The sequence below is a fragment of the Mus caroli genome, unplaced genomic scaffold (genome assembly GCF_978045245.1).
Source record: "Mus caroli unplaced genomic scaffold, Mus_caroli_1 scaffold_13, whole genome shotgun sequence".
Lineage (NCBI taxonomy): Eukaryota > Metazoa > Chordata > Mammalia > Rodentia > Muridae > Mus > Mus caroli.
This window is the reverse complement of record NW_028227268.1, coordinates 112,084,040-112,096,692: the sequence shown is the minus strand read 5'-3', so window position 1 is coordinate 112,096,692 and position 12,653 is coordinate 112,084,040. Positions and strand designations below refer to the sequence as shown.

The window sequence follows — 12,653 nt, the reverse complement described above, 5'->3', positions numbered from 1 at the left end:
CAAGGAAGAAAAAAGTCATTTCACAAATTTAACCTCCATAGCCAACAAAATATATTCTAAAAGTACCTCCAAATGTATCATGGATTTAAATGTACTACAGAAAACAGAAAAAAATAATTCAAAAGAAAACTTCAGGAGTTAAGTACTTAATATTCAACTCAAAAGCACAATTTCACAGGTATACAAAATAGATATACTGGACTTCATCAAAACTAAAACTTTCTATTCTACAAAAATATTAAGAGGAAACCATGTAATATCTGATCAATGAAAAATATATGCTTAAAATTCAAAAATAAACAATACCAGTAGAAAATGAAAACAAGTTGTAAAAATTGCAACTTAAAACTACAACATGGTGTGGCATTTACTTAGTAGGACTGTTATAGAAAAAATAGTGAAAATACAAAATACTCTTTAGGATGCAAACTAGGATGCTCATACACCAATGACAGGAATGTAAAAATACAGCTACTAGATAGAAGAGTTTGGAATTTTTTTTTTGAAGTTAAACATACACTTAGCAGTCATTACTGTCTTGGCACAAAAACTTTTACAAATTTTCTTCTTGGCAGCTGTATATGTAATAGCTGCAAATTAGAAAAAAAAAACAAATATTCTACAGTGAGTAAATAGCTCAACAAACCAGTCTTACTATGGACTAATACTATGTAGTGGAAAGGAACATACTGCTAATATGTTGAGCCTTTGGGCAATTATAGTAAATGGAAAAAAATGCCAGTCTTAAAAGATCACTTACTGTATGGTTGCATTTCTAGAGCACTGTTTAAATGTCAGAATTAATGACAAGAACGGATTAATGATTTCCAGAGTCAGGGAATAGACACTGTATAGGATATGTATCCTTACTACAATGTGACATAAAAGTTAATTTAGGCTGATAAAACAGTTTTGTACCTTAAATTTAGTTTTTAATATATACCTCTGCTCCTGTGCTAACACTTTATAGATTTATATACATAAAAATCAATACATGTAAAAATGTAGAAGTGAACAGGAAGTAAGATTCCACTTTATGAAATAATTAAAGTGATGAATGAGCCAAATGTAGTGCCACACACCTACAATCAGGAGGCAGAAGCAGGAAAATTACAAGTTTAGAGCCATTCTAAATTATATAGTTCCTAGCCCATTGAGACCTTGCTTCAGAAAAAAAGGGTGGGGAAGGTAGGTGATAAAAAAGAAAATACTGGCTTGATACTTTCATCATTCTTCCAAATCTACCACTTTCGGTTTTTGTTATCACATACTTTATTATTTTCTATTCCCAGGCTGTCCTTTCCAAAATTCATTCATAAGCCTCTCTATGAAGTTACAAACAAATCCATTTCTCTCTAAGAGAACTCCAGACTTAGATTTTTGAGTTACTATATTGTTACTAGACAGTCTTATTGCCACCTTGAATTTGATAAATCTAAATCTGAACATATTTTTGGCTTAATCTATATTCTCTTATTTTTCTTACCTCAGTAACGAGTATCAATATGCTATGCAAAAACTGCAATCTAGACAGGCAACCCCAACATCTCTATTACCTATTACACTATTTGCATTGAGTTACTACAGTTCGAATTTTTTTTGTAATCTAATCAGAGTTGTAATATGTAGAATAGGTACGCATAAAGAAGAATGGGCAGGTAGGGTATCAAGGTTCCTACTGGTTGGGACTACTTCGTAAAGACATAAGAGTTCTTAGCCTTGCAGCAGCAGAGCAGGAACAAGATCTAGTGAAAGTTGTCCTGTATCAGTACTCTCAGAATTAGAATGAAGAGAAGAAAATGATCTCTTACACTAAGTAAAATGATTGAGCAAATAAGTATGTTTTCAGGAAAATTGAAGATAGTCTTTTCATACTTGAAACATTATTTACAGGTATGTAAAAAAGGAAATATAAAATTATTCCCTGTGGTGTTAAATAGAAAAAGTTGATATCATTTTAAAAAGGGAATTACATGTACGTATATATTGAGAGAATGATCAATATGTCTGTATACCTCTACTTCATACCTCTACCCATTAAGAGAATAGAAATGGCTGGTTCCGTAGCTAATGAGCATACTTGGCACCAAGATGCTAGACTTCAAATAGTATTCTCCATTAATAGTGAATAGAATTGAGTCCAGAAATGAATGCATATGTATATGGTGAACTGTTTTTTAACAAACATGCCAAGACTATTTGAATGGGGAAAACAGTCTTTTCAACAGCTGATGATTTTACAACTAAATATCTACACCAAATAATAAAGCTGGACCCCTGTCCCATATCATGTATGAATGGTTAACTAAAAATGTATCAAATATTTAAATGTAAGAACTTATAACTATTAAAATATTGAAACAGCAAGAAAAGAAGGAATGTTAAAAGCTACAACGTAAAAGAGCTAACATCTAACATGTAAAGAGAGAGTGATCAGAATGACACCTAACTTCTCAACACAGCCACTAAAAGCCAGAAGGTCCTGGAAAGAACGATTTCTTGCAGATTCTTAACAGACCACAGATGTCTGCCCAGACTACTATACTGAGCAAAACTTTCAACCACCATAAATGGAGAAACTAATAAGATATTCCATGACAAAACCAAATTTAAACAGTATCATTCCACTAATCAAAGCTCTATAGAGGATACTCAGAGGAAACCCCAACTCAAGCAAATGGACTTAAGAAACAAGCTGGATAAAAAAAACAAAACAAAAAAAAAAAAAAACCAAAAAACCCCACTAGAATAGCCATTCTAATACCTATCAAAATAGATGTTCAACCAAAGTAGTCAAAACAGATAGGGAAGGACACTTCATACCCATTAAAGAAAAATCCACCAAAATGACATCTCAATTCTAATTACCTATGCCCCTAATTCAAGGGAGTCCACATTCTACACTTGATCTTAGCCAAAAGGCCGAGAAGCGATGGAATCCACATTCTTAAAAGAAAGACTACTAAAGCTTAAATCACACATGGAAGGTCACACATTCATAGTGGGAGACTTCAACACCCAACTCTCACCAATGGATAGGTCATTGAAACAGAAACTAAACAGAGAAATAATGAAAATAATGGATGACATGAAACAAATTGGACTAACAGATACCTACGGAACATTTTTCCCAGACATCAAAGAATATAATTTCTTCCCAGCAACTCATAGAATCTTCTCCAAAATTGACAATATACTCCATCATAAAGCAAGCCTCAATAGATGCAAAAAGACTGAATTAGTGCTTTGCATTTTATCAGATCACCGTGCATTAAAGCTGGAATTCAACAACAAAAGAAACAACAGAAAGTCTACAAAGTCATGAAAACTGAACACTCTCTATTCAATTACTATTGGGTCAAAGAAGATATAAAGAAATAAAATAAAGATTTTCTAGAATTCAATAAAAATGAAGGAACAATATCCCCAAACTTATGGAACACAATAAAAGCAGTGCTAAAAATAAAGTTCATAGCACTAAGTGCCTTTATAAGAAGTTGAAGAGATCTCATACTAGCAACTTAACAGCACACCTGAAACCTCTAGAACAAAAGGAAGCAAACACACCTGAGAGGGAGAGAGAGAGAGAGAGAGAGAGAGAGAGAATATGAATCCAAATTGACAAAACCAGAAACGAAAAGACACTGAGGAAATTCAAAACGTCATTATTTCTTACTTCAAAAGCCTTAGCCGCAGAAAACTGGAAAATCTAAACGCGATGGATGATTGTCTAGATAGATGCTACATACCAAAGTTAAATAGAGATCAGGTAAACTACTTATATTGCCCTATAACCTCTAAGGAAATAGAAGCAGTCATTAAAATCTCCCATCCAAAAAAATGCATAGGGACAGATGGATTTAGTGCAGAATTTTACCAGACTATTGAAGATGAGCTATTACCAATACTCCTCAAATTATTCCACAAAGCAGAAACAGAAAGAACATTGCCAAACTCATTCTATGAGGCCACAGTCACTCTGATACCTAACTACGCAAAAACTCAACACAGAAAGAGAATTTTAGACCAGTTTCCCTTATGTACATCAATTCAAATCTACCCAGTAAAATACTCACAAACTGAATTCAAAAACACATCAAAAACATCATCCACTGTAATCCATTAGGCTTCATCCCAGGCATGCAAGGATGGTTCCATATATGGAAAATCCATCAGTGTAATTCATATAAACAAACTGAAAGAAAAAACCCACATAATCATTTAATTAGGTGATGGAAAAGCATTTAACGAAATTTAAGAGCCCTTCATGTTAAAAGAGGGAGAGATCAGGTACAAGGCAAATTCCTAAATACAATAATGGTGATGTACAGCAAGCAAATAGACAACACTATTAAATTGGGAGAGACGTAAAGCAATTCCACTAAAATCAGGGACAAGGTAAGGCTGTCTACTCTTTCTGTATCTCTTGAATATAGTACTTTAACTTCTATCTGGAGCAATAAGATGACTAAAGGAGATCAAGAGAATACAAATTCAAAAGGAAGAAATCAAAGTATCACTATTCATAGATGATATGATTGTATACATAAATGACCCCCAAAATTCTACCAGAAAACACCTACAGTTGATAAACTTCTTCAGTAAAGTGACTAAATATTAAATTAATTAAAAAAAAGCAGTAGCCCTCCTCTATACAAACAATAAGTGAGCTTAAAATTTTTTAAATACCACCATTTATAACCAAGAGCAATCTACATATTCAATGCAATTACCACCAAAATTCCACACATTTTTTGCAGATCTTCAAAGAGAAATTTTCAATTTCATATGGAAAAACAGCAACAAGAAAAAAAAAAAAACAAGATAGATAAAACAATCCTGTACAATAAAGAACTTCTAAAGATATCACTATCCCTGACATTAAGCTGTATTACGGAGCAATAGTAATAAAAAACTTCATGGTGTAAGTATAGAAATAGACAGGTTGATCAATGGACTCAAAACAAAGATCCTGAAATAAGCCCACATTCCTATGGGAACTTCATGTTGGAAAAGAAGCCAGAACTATACAATGGAAAAAGAGAATTCTTAAAAATTGTGCTTGTGTAACCAGATGCCTGAATGCAGAAGAATAAAAGTAGACAAAAATTTGACACCCTGCACAAAACTCAAGTCTAAATGGGTTGAAGACACCAACATAAAACCAGATATACTAAATCTAATAGAACAGAAACTGTGTAATTGCCTTGAACATATTGATTAGGAGACAACTGCCTGAACAAAACACCAATGGCTCAGGTTCTAAAGTCAATAATTGATAAATGGGACCTAATGAAACTGAAGCTTCTGTAAGGCAAATGATACTGTCAATACATCATAATGGCAGCCTACAGATTAGGGAAAGATTTTCCACCAACCCTATACATGATAAAAGGCTAATATGCAAATTATATGAAGAATTTAAGAAATTAGACACAAACAAAATGATTAACCCAATTTAAAAATGGGGTACAGAACTAAACAAAAAAATTCTCAAGAGAAGAATCTCGAATGGCTGTGAAACACTTAAAGAAATGTTCAACTTCCTTATTCATCAGGAAAATGCAAATCAAAATGACTCTGGGATTCCAACTTACCCCTGCCAAAATGGCTAAGATCAAAATCTTGCAAACTTCTATAACCATTTTGGAAATCATTTGGCATTTCTCAGAAAACTGAGCATATCCACCTATACCATTTCTGGACATATACCCAAAAGATGCTCCACTATCCCACAAACACACTTGCTCAGCTATGTTCTTTTAGCAGCTTTATTTGTAATAGTCAAACACTGGAAACAATCTAGTTGTCCCTCAACTGAAGAATGGATAAAGAAAATATAGTGCATCTACAAAATAGAACGATATACCATTATTCAAAATAAAGACAGTATGAATTTTCCAGGCAAATGGATGGAACTTGAAAATATTATCCTGAGTAAGGTTACCCAGAGCCAGACTGACTGATGTGGTTTGTACTCACTTATAAGTGGACATTAGCCATAAAGTGCAGGATAGCCATGCTACAATCCACAGACCGAAAGAACCTGGATAATAAGGAGGTCCCAAGGGAGGATGCATAAATCTCACTCCGGATGGTGATCAGGTGTGTGGAGAAGTGGGTAAGGAGAGGGCTAGGAGTGAGAACAGAAATTAGTGGGGGGCTGGAGGACTAGGATGGTGGGGTGGGGGATACAGGGAGGATATGGGTTTGACCCTAGGTGAGATTTCTACAATAGGGGCATATAGAGAATGAACTGACCACCTCCTATAGCCAGGCAGGACTTCCAGAGGAGGTACAGGGACATTAACAAAATCTTCAGCTCAAAAATTGTCTTGCCTATGAGATGAGAAGTGAGATGGAACAGAGAGTGAGTATACAGCTAATCAATAACTGCTCCAAATAGAGAACAATCCCACGTGAGACAGCCAACCCCTGACACTATTAATGATACTCTGCTATGCTTGCGGACAGGAACCTAGCTTAACTGTCTCCTGAGAAGCTTTATCTAGCAGTGGATAGAGGCAGATGCAAAGACCCACAGCCAAACATCAGGCAATGTTTGAGGAGTCTACAGGGAGAGTCAGGGATAGAATTGAGCAAGGACATCCCAAGAAAAGGTCAAGGACACCCCAAGAAGACCTGGACCCATGGGCACTCACAGAGACTGAACCACAGAACAGGGAGTATATAGGGGCTGGACCTAGACACCCTACACATTTGTAAGAAATGTGGAGCTCGGTCTTCATGTGGGAACTCTAACAAATGGAGCAAGGGTTGTCTTAGTCCCTAAGTAAAGAGGAAGCCCATCAAATGGGAGATAATCTGTCAATTATAAATCTTAAAAAATACTAATATCCATAATTTATATTCAACAACAACTGGCCCATTTAAAAACTGTGCCTGGAATTTGAGCAGAGAAAAAATAATGCTGACATGCCAGTTAGCACAGGAAAGACCACCACTTCTTCTCACAGGGACCTGCTCAGAGACTTCAGGACACAGGAACAGAGGAACAGCCTGGGACAGGATCCTTCCAGTTTTTGTCTGAACCCATAGCTGATCCTGTACCACAGTGCTCCATACCCAAAATTCCACCATGAGAGAGCTAGTCTCCCAAGAGTGCATACACAACTGTGAGCACACCTAAGACCATAACATGTGCTCAAAATTCTGGCCCAAGAGGAACCCGCCCAAAGCCATCAGGACACCAAGGAACAGCCAGGACAGGATACCTCCAGTGTCCATCTGCACCCTGGAGCTGACCCTGTGCTACAGGTCTCCATACCAAAATTCCACCCAGACAGAACTGGTCTCCCAGGAGTACTGACACACAGGTTTGCAGGAGGGACAATCCACAGTCAGAAACAGCAAGACCAGCTAACACACCAGAGGTAACCAGATGGTGAGAGACAGGGCAAGAACACGAGCAACAGAAACCAAGGCTACTTGTCATCATCAGAAACCAGTTCTCCCACCAAAGCATGTCCTCGATACTCTAACACACCAGAAAAGCAAAACTCTAGTTTAAAATCACAACTCATGATGATGACAGGTGACTTTAAGACAGACATAAATAACTCCCTTAAAGAAATACAGGAGAACACAGGTAAACATGCAGAAGCCCTTAAAGAGGAAACACAAAAATCCCTTAAAGAATTACAGGAAAACATAATAAAAAAGATGAAGGAAGTGAACAAAACCTTCCTGGATCTAAAAATGTAAAAAGAAACAATAAAGAAATCACAAAGGGAGACAACGTTAGAGACAGAAAACCTAGGAAAGAGATCAAGAGTCATAGATACAAGCATCACCAACAGAATACAAGACATAGAAGAAAGAATCTCAGGTGCAGAAGATACCATCGAAAACATTGACACAACAGACAATGAAAATACAAAAAGCACAAAACTCCCAACCCAGAACAGTGATGAAATTCAGGACACAATGAGAATAACAAATCTAAGGATAAAAGGTGTAGAAGAGAGTGAAGATTAACAACTTAAAGGGCCAGTACATATCTTCAACAAAATTATAGAAGAAAACTTCCCTAATCTAAACAAAGAGATGCCCATGAACATACAAGAAGCCTACAAAGAAAGAATATTAAAAGCAATAAGTGGAAAAGGTCAAGTAACACATAAAGGCAGACCTATCAAAATTACACCAGACTTCTCACCAGAGAATATGAAAGCTAGAAGATACTGGGCAAATGTCATACAGACTCTAAGAGAACACAAATGCCAGCCCAGGCTACTATACCCAGCAAAACTCTCAATTACCATAGATGGAGAAACCAAGATATTCCATGACAAAAACAAATTTATACAATATCTTTCCACAAATCTAGCCCTACAAAGGATAATAGATGGAAAACACCAACACAAGGAGGGAAACTATGCCCTAGAAAAAGCAAGAAAGTAATCTCCTTTCAACAAACCCTAAAGAAGATAGCCACAAAAACATAAAAATAACATCAAAAATAACAGGAAGCAACAATCACTATTCCTTAATAACTCTTAACATCAATGGACTCAGTTCCCCAATAAAAAGACATAGAAAAACAAACTGGATATGTAAACAGGACCCAGCATTTTGCTGCATATAGGAAATGTACCTCAGTGTCAAAGACAGACACTATCTCAGAGAAAAGGGCTGGGAAATTTTTTTTCCCGAGCAAATGGTCCTATGACACAAGCTGGAGTAGCGAGTCTAGGATGGAATAAAACCAACTTTCAACCAAAAGTTATCAAAAAGGAAAAGGAAGGAAACTTCATACTCATCAAAGGAAAATTCTATCAATTCTGAACATCTATGCTCCAAATTCAAGGGCATCCACATTCATAAGAGAAACTTTACTAAAGCTCAAAGCACACATTACAGCTCACACAATAATAGTGGGAGAATTCAACACCTCACTCTCAGCAATGGACAGATCATGGAAATAAACTAAACAGAGACACTCTGAAACTAACAGAAGTTATGAACCAAATGGATGTAACAGATATCTATAGAGCATTTCTTCCTAAAACAAAAGAATATACATTATTCTCAGCACCTTACAGTATCTTCTCCAAAACTGACCATATAATTGGTCACAAAATAGGCCTCAGCAGATACAAGAAGACTGAAATAATGCCATGCATCCTATTAGAACACCACAGACTAAGGCTGGTCTTCAATAGTAACAACAACAGAAAGCCCACATACACATGGAAGCTGAACAATGCACTACTGCCACACCAACTCCAGTGAAGTCTGTGAGGCAAGCCCAAAAGCTTGGACACAGTCCGGAGGCAAAAAGTTTCATGGAAACTTAGTCTCCTGAAGCCTTGGCATCCCATAGAATGAATGCTCCAAACTTGACCTAGAGTTAGTCAGTGAATGGATGTGTGTGCTTTCTTTCAGTATTGTTTTATTATAGGTGCTGCCAAGAAATAATTTGTCAAATACCTAAGATAGATTGAACTTTGCTTCCTGGCCTTCACCAATGCCCTAGGCAGTTCTGGAGCCGACCCTGGGCTTGGAATTTTGTAAGAATGTTACTCATTCAGACGAAATGCCCCAGTGTTGACAGTTAGTAATCAGGCATCTCACAGTTTGCTGGATAGGAGCTAGCAATCTCAGGGCTAGTTCAAAATAGTAAACTTAGAACCCTCATTACAGTCAAGTATGGCAGACTACATTACATATTAGAAGAAAGATGGTGAGTTCTTCTGACAAATGGAGATTCTATACAAACACTTAAAAGAGCAGCCAAGTTACTCCCATATGCAAGAATTTACAATGGCCTAGGAAGAAGTAGGTTTGTGGTTTAAGGAAGAATTACAGTATTTCATTATTCATGAAAAGGTCAGCAGGAACAGAACACCCCTGGTGCAAGCTTTCACAAGGCTCAGAAAAATAGCATAAATTGTGACTAAGGTGTAAAATCCTCACCTGGTTATTGTGAGGACTGACTTTAGAAAGGGCTGCCTTTTATCTCAGTTGTAACCACTGCCTGGGTCCTGCCAGTCTTTATGTATGCATTTCTCTTTTTTGGTGTCAGATAACTTCAATGTACCTTGGCTGATGTGTCGCCTAACTTCTTTGTTTTCTTCTGTAATATGAATCTGATGCTCGCTTTGAGAAAATTCAGATACAGTACTCTCTCTTTATCAGTGTCTGTCACTTTTTGCCCACTCCTTGTCCACCTGATTACCAAAACCCTGTTTCCCCATGGGTTGAGAGACTGACTGAGTCCAGACTCAATGATAACTTGGTCAAGAAAGAAATTAAAGACGTTTTAGAATTTAGTGAAAATGAAGGAATAACATACCCAAACTTATGGGACACAATAAAAGCAGTGCTAAGAGGAAAACAAAGCTCTGAGTGCCTCCAAAAAGAAACTAGCAGCTTGATAGCACACCTGAAAGCTCTGGAACAAAAAGAATCAAATAAACCAAAGAGGGGTTGACAGCAGAAAATAATCAAACTCAGGGCTGAAATACACCACGTAGAAATAAAAATATACAAAGAATCAACAAAACCAGGAGCTGGTTCTTTGAGAAAATCAACAAGATAGACCCTTAGCCAGACTAACCAGAGGGCATAGAGACAGTATCCAAATTAACAAAATCAGAAATGAACAGGGAGATATAACAACAGAAACTGAGGAAATTAAAAAAAAATCATCAGATCCTACTACAAAAGTCTATATTCAACAAAACTGAAAAATCTGGATGAAATGGACAATATTATAGACAGATACTAAGTACCAAAGTTAAATCAGGATCAGATAAACCATCTAAAAGGTCCCATAACCCCTAAAAAATTAGAAGCAGTCATTAAAAGCCTCCCAACCAAAAAAGCCCAGGACCAGATAGGTTTAGTGCAGAATTCTGTATTACCTTCAAAGAAGAACTAATGCCAATACTCTTCAAACTATTCCACAAAACAGAAACAGAAGCAACACTACCCAGGTCATTCTATGAATCCATAGTTATACTGCGTATTCTCCCTTGGAGATGGAACAATGTCTGTTTAATCAGGAACTTGTCAAAATTTCCTTTCATAGAGGACTTCATAAGAGATTTTTTTCTACTTCTATCATGTTTAATGTTCCAAATAGACGAAAAGCTGGTTGAGTGCATATTACTTTTAGCTTCAGTAGATATCATATATATTAATAGGCATTTAACTATTATAAGTTATTTTGATGACTTAAAAATGTCAATACTGAGTTGTATATTTTAAAATAAATTATTAGTTTAATAAAATGATGTAAAAAAGAAAAAATAATATGTGACCAAGAAGTAACTCAAAAAAATTTATGACCCCTATCAGTTATCAAAAATGTAAATTCAAACACCTCGGAGATTTGATTTCACCCCAGTAAGAATGGCAAAAATCAACAAAACAACTAACAAAAAATTATGGAGGGGATGGAGGAAAATGGAACCCTCTTTCGTGTTATCAGGATTACAAACTGCTATAGCAGCAAAACCAGCATGAAAAAATTCTCAAAAAGCAAAGGCAGAGCTACCATATGATATAGCCAGAGACTTCTTGACATATGGCCAAAGGACTCCACATCCTAATGCATAGATACTTACTCATCTGTGTTTACTACTGCTTTATTCACAATGGCTAGGAAATGGTCATAACAAAAATGTCTTTAAAGAGATGGATGGGCAATGAAAATATGGTACATCTAGTACTGTGAAATACTGTTTAGCTGTAAAGAAAATGAAATCATGAACTTTGCTGTTAAATGCATAGAACTAGAAAAGATCATATTAAGTATGATAACTCATACCCAGAATGACAAATGTCACATGGTCCTCGTATCAGAGAATCTTAGCGCCAGTTCTTCAGATATGAGTACATATCTTGGAGTTACTGCAGAAACCAGGAAAGTAAAAGGGGGCAATTATTGGGAGGAATAGAGAGGGAAACAACAGGGTACGAAGGATATGACTGGGCAAATGGGAAAAGAGAGGGTGTTAATTAGGGAGAAGGGGAAAAGATAAATACAGAAGGAGGGACAAAGGGAATTAGAAAGCAATAATGGTGTTACAAAAAGATATGAGAATTCTACTATTGACTTTCTACTGTATAATAATAATAACAATCTTTTTTAGATTTTATTTTATTATTTATAATAGATTCTAATATACCCTGACTACCGTTCCCCCTCTCTCCACTCCTCCCAGCTCCACTCCCCATCTTTTCTCCCCACAAGATGCACTCCTCCTCCATTTTCCTTCAATAAAGAGCAGGCTTCTATGAAACTACAACCAAATATGACAAAACAAGATAAAATACAACAAGAAAAAGACTCTAATATTGAGACTAGACAAGATACCTAATCAGAGGAAAAGTTATAAAAGCAAATAAAGGTCAGAGAAAATTCCTGCTCCCACTGTTAAGAGTTCCACAAACACACCAAACTAACAGCCAAAACATATATGCAGAAAACTTGTTGCAGATGCTTGCAGGTCCTGTGCCTGCTGCATCCATCTCTGTGTGTCCATATGAGCCCTGCTTAGTTGTTTCAGCGGGCCACGTCCTCCTGATATCTTCAATCCTCTCTGACTCCTACAATCTTTCCTCCCTCTCTTTTGAGTTGTTGTTTAGGGTTGTACAAGTGATTCTCCAAGCATTATAGGCTA

The 12,653-nt window shown here is 36.3% G+C and overlaps 1 protein-coding gene and 1 pseudogene across 3 annotated transcripts in view; both read right to left on the bottom strand.

Moving 5' to 3' along the window:
- The window catches only part of Zpbp (zona pellucida binding protein), a 155,874-nt gene that overhangs the window by 23,077 nt on the left and 120,144 nt on the right, over nt 1-12,653 (bottom strand). The window lies entirely within an intron of this gene.
- Nucleotides 2,774-2,934, bottom strand: LOC115032741 (U2 spliceosomal RNA; annotated as a pseudogene).